At 44.7% G+C, this 11824-nt stretch overlaps 1 non-coding gene across 1 annotated transcript; it reads left to right on the plus strand.

Annotated features, from left to right (window-relative positions):
- The first annotated feature begins 11408 nt into the window (after window positions 1-11408).
- Window positions 11409-11527, plus strand: LOC134929726 (5S ribosomal RNA). Its single transcript, XR_010178628.1, has one exon. It is a non-coding gene; the product is annotated as a 5S ribosomal RNA (ribosomal RNA).
- Window positions 11528-11824: the final 297 nt, after the last annotated feature.

Genomic DNA, 11824 nt, shown 5'->3' on the forward strand with positions numbered 1-11824 from the left:
AATGATGGGATTATGAAAGGCCAGCCAAGGGTGACCCAGAACCACAGGAACTGCTGGGCAATGGGTAAGGAAAAACTCAATCTTTTCAGAATGCAGAGCTCCTACCGAAAGAAGAACAGAAGGTGTACAGAGAGAAATAACCCCATTGGACAAGGGACTCCCATCTAAACCATGCATGGTGATACACCTACCCAAGGCTAACTGAGGAATACCTAAGGCCTTGGCCCATGTTAAATCCATAAAGTTCCCTGCAGCTCCACTGTCCACAAAAGCCGAGACCGAGGAACAGAGGCTGCCAAAGGAAACTTTAGCTGGAACTAACAGTGAATTATTTGAGGAGATAAGCTGTAAACCAAAGTGAACCCCCTCACAACTCACTTGGTCGAGGCGTTTCCCGACTTGTTCGGACAACTACGGGCAAAATGTCCCTTACCCCCACAATATAAACAAAGACCAGAATTTTGCCTTCTGGTTCTTTCTTCAGGAGACAGTTTGGAGAGGCCTATCTGCATGGGCTCCTCAATGTCCACAGGAATGGAAAAAACACAAGGAGTAGACCCGACAGATGCTCCTTTTTCAGCCCTCCGCTCCCTGAGACGACGATCAATCTTAATAGAGAGCTCCATGAGTTTATCGAGAGTCTCAGGAGCGGGATACTGAAGGAGACTGTCTTTTATAGACTCAGATAAGCCGAGGCGAAACTGACTGCGCAGGGCTGGGTCATTCCATCCACAGTCGTTCGACCAACGGCGAAACTCCGTACAATAAATCTCTGCGGGATTCCTACCCTGTCTGAGAGCACGCAACTGACTCTCGGCGGATGCCTCTCTATCAGGGTCGTCATACAAAAGCCCTAAGGACCCCAGAAAGGCGTCTACAGACAATAAAGCTGGATCGTCTGTCTTTAAACCAAAAGCCCAGGTCTGAGGATCCCCCTGTAGCAGAGAAATAATAATTCCTAACCGCTGAGATTCCGTACCTGAGGAGACTGGTCTTAAACGAAAATAAAGTTTACAAGACTCTTTAAAATTAAAAAACTGCTTTCTATCCCCAGAAAAACGGTCAGGCAGATGCATTTTTGGTTCAGGAATGACCCTCGGGGAAGTCCGTAACAGATCTTCCTGTGACCTCACCCGAAGGGACAGATCCTGAACTATCTGAGTAAGCTCTTGAATCTGGCTAACTAAAAGCTGGCCCGGATTTGGCCCAACACCGGTGGGATTCATGAGGCTGACAAATCTCCCAACTGAATAAGGGAAAAAATTAACTCCTGTTAATTTTAAATTTTAGTATGGCCGGTGTTAATGTTATGATTCCCGTACTCCAGACCAGATGAGATCTTATGGCAGAGGTCTGAGTACTGGAAAGATATGCTGGTTACGGGAACAGGGAAGCCTAGTAACCCCTGGCGCCCTAACTCCGTTGTCTCGCCCGTGTTATCAGAAATCCCCTGCGAGACTATGGTTGCTTGAGCCCATGGCAGCCGCGTTCGAAGGGCGGATTATGTCTGCCCAACCCCGATGCCCCCTCAGGTCTTAATGGGAGACAAAGGGAAATCCGAGACAGGGTGATAACAAGGGGCCCTCTGACTAAGCAACCAGGCCAGGGGTTACAAGCTATCTAACTTAACCAAAAGTATGTGCGGACAAACCGCCAGGGAAAAGGACAACCAAAGATCCACTGATCCGTTACTCCTATCCAGCACCGCTGGATACCAGAGTGGACTTGTGGGAGCGGAATCCTCCGCAAAAGCTCCGGAACACAATAAAACTAAATAATAAATAGTAAGCGGTCAAGCCGCAACACACGGCTACGCCGCGACTCACGAACACCACAGGATGTTAAAGGTGCTCGGTAGGACTCCAGGAATAGATGACAAATTCCGAGTACTGGATCACTGAGGACAGGAACAACCGAATTGAGCAGGACTGGAAACTCTCTGTAACTGACACAGCCAGCAGGAAGCTAACACCGGCGTCTGTGAGAAGTCCTGAGAGTGCTTTTATTAGGAAACCCTCCAATCCGGATCCAGACAGGGTAATCATGATTATGCCGTGCAGCTGCATGCTGCACGGCCAGGATACAATTTGACCTGATTAATTAGACCTAGCAACGGGGAACGCGGTCCGACAGTGGCGTCCCCGTTGCTATGGCCTAAGCGGCTCCGTGCGCCCGGCGTCTAGCGTTGCTAGGGAGCCGGCGGCTGTCTGCCTGCGGCGTCCCTAGTTGCTAGGCGCCGGGCCGCACTGACGGGCGGACCCTCGGCGCCTAACAACGGTTCTCATTGCTGATAATCGGGAACTGGATATCCAGAAAGGCGCTTGCGATTGTTTCCCCTGGTGCGTAAGTTCTCTGCAACCATATTGTCTCTTATTTAATGTTATAAGCCATTCTCTCTCTCCTTCCCCCTTTAAATGTAATTGTATCTTTATTGTATTTTATGTGTAGTGATTCGGTTAGGTATTTTATGTTATCTTGGTAGTGTATAACTTGTATTGTATTATTCTTTTGTGATTGAACGTTCATTCATTTCCTTAAAAGGCGTTAGACCCTTAGACCGGTATTTGAGTGTTTATTATATTGCTAAGGGGTTCTCTGAGAGTCACATATGCTCATACAGCTTTTAAACTAACAAGGTTACACTGTGTTGCATTTACACCTTATCACTGCACAAGGGTTTACAGTATAAGTACATTGTTTATGGTATTGTTTTAAAGGTTTAACACTGTGAGCGTCAGTGCCGCTTGTGATCTCCTCGTGGTCCCAAGCGTCCGCTACGCTGATAGCGTATCATTACGTCAGTCGGCAGCCTATAGCGTGCTTGCCTTTACGCCCTAAGCCGTGAGCAAACGTGACGCTCGTGCGTCTCGTCCACGGCTAAGCGTTCGTTACGCTACGTGCGTACTCTTACGGTATTCCATACGCCAATTGCGTACTGTGTTCTTTAGCCTTTTAGAGTGTTTTATTCAAGGTATAGAATAGGCATTGTCAATTGGGGACTCGCCCGCTCTTCACATATCTGCACTAGGTAATTCCAGCAGACATTATCGGTCAGCAAAAGGCGGGAGGTAATATTCCTCGTAGTGCTGACCAGATAAGCGTCTGCTTCGCTTAGTAAGGAGTGCTGAAGGAATCCGGAACCAAAAGGTAGGAACAGTACGTTATTGTCTTTTAAAACCTGTTTAGTTTCTGTTTTGCGAACGTATGCATAAATACACACACCTGTATTCCTTGGTTAGTATTATTTGTCCGTATTTCATTCTCCTGATTGCCACACATTAGTGATAACGTGTTGAGACATTTGTTGTTATTAATAGTTAAAAGTAATATTTAAGGGAATAATTGTAAAAGGCACGCACACAATCTCGCCTAGAATACAAGGGAGATTTGAGTGGTGGTCAGTGAAGGATTACTGTTAAAGATCATTCACATTGATAAACGTGTAGTGTGTAACTGTGGACGTACTTGGTCTGTGTACACGTGTCCTTACAAGGGCAGGGCGTACGCAGCAAGGGTCGACGCACGGAGCGTGTATTACGCAACGGAGCGTACGGATACGCCCACATGATACAAACCGCACGATAGTATTGTTTAGTAAGCGATAAGGAAATAACGCGAAAATAACACAAATCTATCTCAAATCCAAAAGTTTAAAAGTTAAAAGAAAAAGACTTTCTCTGTTGCAATTCTTCTGGGTTGAGCTAATACCGAATGAAAGGATTTCTGCGCAGAAATAAAAAAAAATTAAAGTGTACATGTGGTAAGAGTCTGTGTATATATAAGATTTATCTTTTATTACGGAAGTGGGAACCATAGGCCAGTAGAAAGAGATACACCAGCGAGAGTGATATCGTGGGGTGGCTTGGGAGGCGTCCCTTGTTAGACTCGACACATTAATGAGCAGTAGAGTTTGCTGTACATCACAGACCAGGAGGTCACAGACCAGGAGGTCACGGAACAAGAGGTTCAGGTACAGCAGACTAGAAGTAGAGAGCACAACCGAAGAGGGGTTGGTGCGAGACCCATATAGGCCAAAGAAGCTCATCGCTGAAGGAATTTGCAGCAGAAATTTTCAATTCCACTGATCGTTCCGCACATAAGATTAGTTGCTTGTGTGCAGATACGATTGTACCGCATGTGATTGTGTGCATTAGCGTGTCTTAAATTCAGAAGAACGCTACTTGCACATTGTTAACGTGATTTGTGTAATTTTTATTTTATTTTAAGGGAAGTAGCCTGATCACTCGGGGACATTCCAACAACCGATACTTGCTGGGGACTGGAAGGTCCAATGCGCCCCAGTAAATAAAGGTTCATAGGGGCCCTAGGTTGGGTACAGCAGCTCTGGGAACAGTGATTGCAGTACTGGCCAACGTGGGCGGGAGTTAAGTGGGCGGACTTCGAAGCAACACCCCCACCGCAGCCTTACCCCGGACATTTTGGTTTTCTGTGAGGGTTGCCGGAGACCCTGATTGAAAGTCAGAGGTAGTGAAAGCAACGCCTGCAGAGATGGGGGCCACTTGTTCAGGTAAGGGGCGATCAACCCAGGTTCAGGTTGATTTGAAACCGATCAATCAGGTCGGCAAGGTAATGTGTGAGAAATCAGACCAAGATGGTCATCACACAGAAATATTATGCAATGAATGGGAAAGGATGACTGTGCATGACGGGGAAAAGTTTCCCCGGGTAGGTGGTTTTAACCCAGAAGTATTACAGAATTTAAGGAGAAGAGTGTGCCTGATTAAATCTTCAAAAAGGCGTATTAGACATTATGATGATTTAAAATTGTGGCAACAGGAAAGTGAAATGCAAAGAAATTTAACTTACATATCTGACTCTCACCTTGGGAAGAGAGACATGGCAATGGAGAGGAGTATGGTTGCAGAGAATGGCACAATGGTGTACGATAAAAAGGCACTTAGCAACTGTATTATAGATGATAAGACTAATTGTAATAAACGTAACGATGATAATTGTAATACTGTTAAATGTACAACTATTAACCCATGCAAGTTGCACCCCATGTTAAACTTCCCTGAGGATTACAAACAAGAAAGTGAGCCCAGCACGATGTCGGTACCTCTTCCAGAAGCCATCCTACAAGACATCCAGGTGGACGCGACCAAATCGGTAAAGGCAGTAATCAAACCCCCTAACGGAGGGTCAGGTGAGGTCGTGTCCACAGGTACGTACGGTGTTATATATCACGCACAAACAAATGTACCCCATATTGTAAGACCAACACAAGGTGATGTAATTGAATTTAGTCCTGTCAGGGTGATCACAGTCCCCAATGGGAAGACTGACGATCAGGGAATCATTCCCGTCAAGGACAGTGCAATGCGCCGTCCCTGGTCCCGGACAGAACTGAGATCAATCATGTCTGAATTCCCTGATCCCAGGGAAGATTTAGTTGCATGTCAGAGATTTATTAAAGAACTAGGAAACTCCACAGAACCCACCAACAAAGATTGGCGGACAGTGCTGAGGGCATGTTTGCCCTCCAGTGTTGACCCTGCGAAATTTATTGCTGATTGTAGATTAAACACAGAAGTACCTCGTACGGAGGAACACAATCAGGAATGTATTAAGCAGATCAACCAGCAGTTAGGAGTATATTTCCCAGCCATTGCCAAGTGGAACAAAATCCTCTCCATAAGACAAGGAGAAAGGGAAAGTACTTTTGACTACTTCAATCGAGCACTGCAAGTAATGGCTAGAGACACTGGGATCACAGACATCAAAACAAATGCACAGCATAAAGAAGTAGCGGTTAAGTTATTAATGAATGGTTTAAAGGAGGTGTTGAGAACAAGGGTACAGACCACCAACCCAAACTGGAGAAATATCTCGGTGGCTACATTAAGAGAGGCCGTTATTGATCATGATCAGAACATCACCAGACACAGGGAGTCACGGAGTAATAAGCTGATGGCTGTAAGTATACAGGCTCTAACCAAAAAGCCACACCAGCTTAAGACCCAAAATCCTGTGAGAAATTCAAATGTGGTAGTTTGTTACCATTGTCACAAAGAGGGACATTTTGCAAGAGATTGTAGATCAAGAAGTAGACAAAAGTCATATCAACCCCCTAGACATGAATATGAGCAAAGTTATGAGACACCAAATTATAATCAGGGATCACATAGGAAGAATTTTGGGCCACACCCATGATATGTAGTCAGGAAAAGGTGATAATTAGGACTGATGGTAACCCTGAGGTAACGGTTAATAAATTGGGAGGTCATTCCCTGAAGACACAGGAATGACCGGGTAAAATTTGTAATGTATCTGTGAAATGTTTTCTTTTTCCCCATCTCTGACGGTCATCAGCAGGACTCAAACATTGCATAGCTACTTGGTCTTTGCAGAAGTCTACCAAACCCCAGCATGACCTACCCGCATCAATGTATCCTGGCCAGATACAAAGGGTGGAGTATGGAGGTGCTGGTGGGAGGGACTGAGCAAGGATACCATTGGACATGTAGATATGACAGCCTGATGATGAACGGCAGATCTGACAATGTTTTAAAATGTTTGAGAAATGTTTTTTTTCCCTGTTGTTGTTTATTGTTGGTTTATGTAATATATGTATATGAATTGTTCTCTCTCTCTTTTGTTTTTTTTTTGTTTTCTCTCTTCTCACTCATGTTTTCATGTTTTAAAGATGGTATGTCACACATCAGTTAGACAAATGGTGATGCAATATTTTTGCTCCTTACAGAAAGATCGCTGGTTTGGAAGAAATATTGTATCACCGGAGTGTTCGGTTGGAAGACTGAGAGACAGCACCTTTGAGATGACAGCAGAACAAGAAGAACAACAAGACTAGAGAACTAATTATCGTAACAAGTTTCTCTCCCCCTCAAACTGTTTTTCTGTACCCCCATTACAAATTTCTCCTTTTCACCCCCTGTAAGATGGACTTGCCCCAAGAGACTGTGATATGGATTTTCCTGTTGACCATGATGTTGACCAGAGCAGTCTGTTTCGGTGAGAGTACCAGTGAGGTCGAGAAAGGATCCAGAAGGGTTTCTGATGACTTAGATGGAGGTGTAGATTTCCAAGAACAACATAATCACCGAGTAAAGGCGAGTATCAGAAAACGATCTGGTAGCATTGACAATAGAAGGAATTGTGAAGGATTGCTAGCTGAAGAGAACTGTATCTGTAGACTCTGTGACAGTGTAGTTGAGGATGGGTGTATCAAGAAATGCCAATCCAGTTTTAATATCCACATGGACCGGCATCCATTGAGTGACTATCACTCCTTAGTGGGTAAAGTGTTAAATCAGACAGATTGTTGGGTATGCTCTCAAGTACCTCAAGGCCATAGCAAATCAGGATTAGTGCCCTTCCCTTTAACTATAGGGGAGGTACTTGAGCTAAGTGGTGGGAGGCCGGTGGACAGGAGGTTTAATATCTCCAGTCCTCCTAGTTTGAAGCTCCACCAATATCATGTGGATAGATCCCTAGTATGTTTTAACATTTCCAATCCCCGAAAGCCGGGAAATTGGGAAGTGTCATGGAATAACCAAACCATGACCTTTTCATACAGAGCCGATAGAATGCCTACAGATACAGAACTTATACGCCACATAGCCGGTAGCGGAAAATATTTCCGATATAGGTATACCCTAGGAAGTAGGACCATGAGAGTTGGAGAGGTATCACCAGGATACTGTGCACATATCGTACAAACTGATACGTGTACTAAACAGATGAGAGAATTAGGGTTAGGAGATTTCATATGGAAAATGTGTAATATGGTAATGTCCTACTCCGTCCCATATGTTCTCCCCGATGATGCATATTTCATATGCGGGAGGAAGGCGTATAAGTGGCTTGCCCCAAACTCAGAAGGGTTATGTTACATTGGAAAAGTACTGCCTGAGGTAATGACCGTATCCCACACTAAAATGAAGGATATTCACCGCAGTGCCCAAGCTCCTTATACTCACACTCATTACGAACACATCGTTAAACGGCACCTGATAGAAAGAACAGAGCATCCGGCCTCTGACCTGATCCATGAATCCACCGGGATTCAATTCCTAATCGCGTTAGATATCACTCGTACCGCCAGAGGAGTGATAAATTATAAATATATATCTGCGCTTGCAAATTTATTAGACAATATCACTGAAATGTATGATGACACATTCAGGTATACCGGAAGGGAGCTCCAAGCTTATAAAACAGAACTCGTTCAGCATAGGATGATTCTCAATTATCTCACAGCTGTGACAGGCGGGTATTGTGTTACCCTAGTGACTCAGTATGGAATAAAGTGCTGCACATATATTACAAACAGCACCGAGGACCCGGCCGAGGTCATAGACAAAAAGATGGATGACATTTTGCAATTAAAATGGGAGTTCCGAAGGAAACACAATCTCACCCTTGCCGCTGTGGGTAATGAGCTGACCAGTTGGGTGTCATGGTTGAACCCACGAAATTGGTTCTCTGGTTTAGGAGAATGGACTCAAGGAATTATCATGGATGTAGGGAAATTTCTTTTGTGTATTCTGGGTGTCATCATAGTGGTCGGTCTGATATTTAGATGCGTTCGGGTTTTAACAAAGTGTAAACGTAGCGCCCGAGTGATGAGTTTAAGAAGTGAAGATACTGTAATAACAACGACTGATTTGGTTTATGACCCAACGATAGAGACAATGTTGTGATGAAAATGTGATTCCACGGTCCGTTTCTTTCACCCGTTTCTCCTTTGTTTTCCTCCAAGGTACAAAGACATCCGCTTGGAAGAAGAATTTGACAACCTTTTACACAGACAACTGATGGACTATGCCATAGACCCCCATATCCCTAGTACCTTTAATTTTACGCTAGCCCAACACTTTTTGTAAGTCTATGGACATTGAGAAAGCTTTTGCGCGCACTTTGGCAAAAGCCCAAGGAGACTACAGTCAACATGTACATCGAGACAAGACAAGACACAAGACAAGACCTCAATCGGCAAATGTACATTAAACTCACATAGTTTACGACTGCATTTACCATAATTGCTTCTTATCTTCATCTCTACAACCTTCAGGTAATGACACACATAGTCGATAGGGAATATAGGCACAGATATCAGCACTCACATATCCCCCTATTCATGTATCATCAACTAAAATGTGCTCCCCCATTTTGTTGCAACCAAAAGCCGAAAAGAGCTCGGTAAAGTTTGACAGCCCATCCACAGACCCGTACCACGGGATAAGAAGGAATTCAAATGTATACTTCGCAATACCTCGAAGCTTGATTTAAAACACGTATGGCACGATGATACATGACCCCCCAAACATGGATTCATACACACATGCTTCTGCTATCTCACTAGGTCGTACCGTTTTCCCACCTTCTCCCCTACCCAATCATAGAAATGTATTATACATGGCATATATTTTTTTTCTTTTGAACTGTTTTAGGAAGTGGCAGTTATTGGTGACTGCCAAAGGGTGGACTGTCAAAGTCAGAAAAATATCACGCTACACACTGCCATATATGCACCTCATGCGAGTGCCTGCTGCGTGTGCATGAGCCCTCCCGTGCGTGCGCATACTCTCAGTTGCGTGCACCCGCAGGTGCACGGTATGCGCATTTACGGTAGAGTTTATGTGCGTCTAGCGGGCGACTCAATCGTAACATATTTTAGTCATATAATGTATTTTGTAGATTATGGTCCCTTTGATAGAATCTGAAAGTTTAGTTAATATAGCATGTTCGGGGACAAAGAGATTCCTCTTTGTTTGATACGAAGGGTCAGACAGGGGTTACACAGTGGTGTTTAGTATCCATTGGAAGAGAATATAATTAGCACTATTCCGGTGTTGGTTTGAAGCGGATTACTCGCTCGTGCGTATAGTTATGGACATAAGAAGTTTATGGACATTTACTATATTTGCACTTTATTACCCATGCGGCGGGAAACCCAGTTTCCCTCCCACCTGAGCAGTTTGAAATAGTCACAGCCCACCTGTATGAACCAACCTATGACCTTTTGTTATAATGCAGAGACGAATTCCTGTGTCCAATGAACAATAAGAATGTAGGGACCATTGTACTGTACTGTGTGTAAGTGTATATAAAGACAAGCCGATCTGGGCCAGCTCTCTACTCTCTTCAACGGTTCTCATTGCTGATAATCGGGAGCTGGATATCCAGAAAGGCGCTTGCGATTGTTTCCCCTGGTGCGTAAGTTCTCTGCAACCATATTGTCTCTTATTTAATGTTATAAGCCATTCTCTCTCTCCTTCCCCCTTTAAATGTAATTGTATCTTTATTGTATTTTATGTGTAGTGATTCGGTTAGGTATTTTATGTTATCTTGGTAGTGTATAACTTGTATTGTATTATTCTTTTGTGATTGAACGTTCATTCATTTCCTTAAAAGGCGTTAGACCCTTAGACCGGTATTTGAGTGTTTATTATATTGCTAAGGGGTTCTCTGAGAGTCACATACGCTCATACAGCTTTTAAACTAACAAGGTTACACTGTGTTGCATTTACACCTTATCACTGCACAAGAGTTTACAGTATAAGTACATTGTTTATGGTATTGTTTTAAAGGTTTAACACTGTGAGCGTCAGCGTCGCTTGTGATCTCCTCGTGGTCCCAAGCGTCCGCTACGCTGATAGCGTATCATTACGTCAGTCGGCAGCCTATAGCGTGCTTGCCTTTACGCCCTAAGCCGTGAGCAAACGTGACGCTCGTGTGTCTCGTCCACGGCTAAGCGTTCGTTACGCTACGTGCGTACTCTTACGGTATTCCATACGCCAATTGCGTACTGTGTTCTTTAGCCTTTTAGAGTGTTTTATTCAAGGTATAGAATAGGCATTGTCACTACCCACCCTAGTGTGATGGCCTTGCTGCTGTAAGGCGCTAGGGGCGAGGCCATCTGTAAAGATATAAGAAAGGGTCTGAGACGCTGCTGCGTAGTAACAGGAATGCCAGACGGAGGCCAGGGTGTGACAGTAGGATTGTGGGGCAATAAGGAGGAATACAGGGGGTATAGGAAGGTCATACTTGCCTACCTGACCCTCTCCATGAGGGAGAAAATGCTCTGTTCCAGGACTTTCCTGGTAACCTTTGGTGAAACACCTTTCTTATCAATTAACTAGCTCACCACAGGTGATGGCAATCATACATTACCAGGAAAGTCCAGGAACAGAGCATTTTCTCCCTCATGGAGAGGGTCAGGTAGGCAAGTATGAGGAAGGTTCCAGAGGCTGCAGCAGCAGCAGTAAGATGTGGCCGGATGATAGGGGAAGAGAGAGGGAGCCTTGTGCTGTGATGCAGGCAGAGTCTGGAGCTGAGTAACAAGCAACGTGCAGCTGGGCTGGGGAGGTGGATCCAGGCTGCTGGTGACAAGTAGAAAAGGAGCAAGTGAGAGCCTTGTCTCTGCCTACAACCACACCACCCTGAACACGCCCGATCTCGTCTGATCTCGGAAGCTAAGCAGGGTCAGGCCTGGTTAGTACTTGGATGGGAGACCGCCTGGGAATACCAGGTGCTGTAGGCTTTTGCTTTTCTAGGCTGCAACCAGCAGGGGTCGCTCTTATCAGCTTCTTTTTCTTCTTCATTTTTTCAAATTAAAATTTTTTCTTTCTTTCATTCCTCTATGTTCATGCAGAAAACCCGAACCGTTTACCACTCGGCGGCAGCCCCATACTCAACAGGATAATGCATACACCACTACGTTAGCAGCGCCGTACATCCCACCTAGTGTCACCGACACAGTGAAATCACAGCGATGCTGCGCCCAAATTTCCTGCTGCAACAGACAGTGCGCTAAAGGCGTCACCTGGCACACAGGTTA

The sequence above is a fragment of the Pseudophryne corroboree genome, chromosome 5 (assembly GCF_028390025.1).
Source record: "Pseudophryne corroboree isolate aPseCor3 chromosome 5, aPseCor3.hap2, whole genome shotgun sequence".
Lineage (NCBI taxonomy): Eukaryota > Metazoa > Chordata > Amphibia > Anura > Myobatrachidae > Pseudophryne > Pseudophryne corroboree.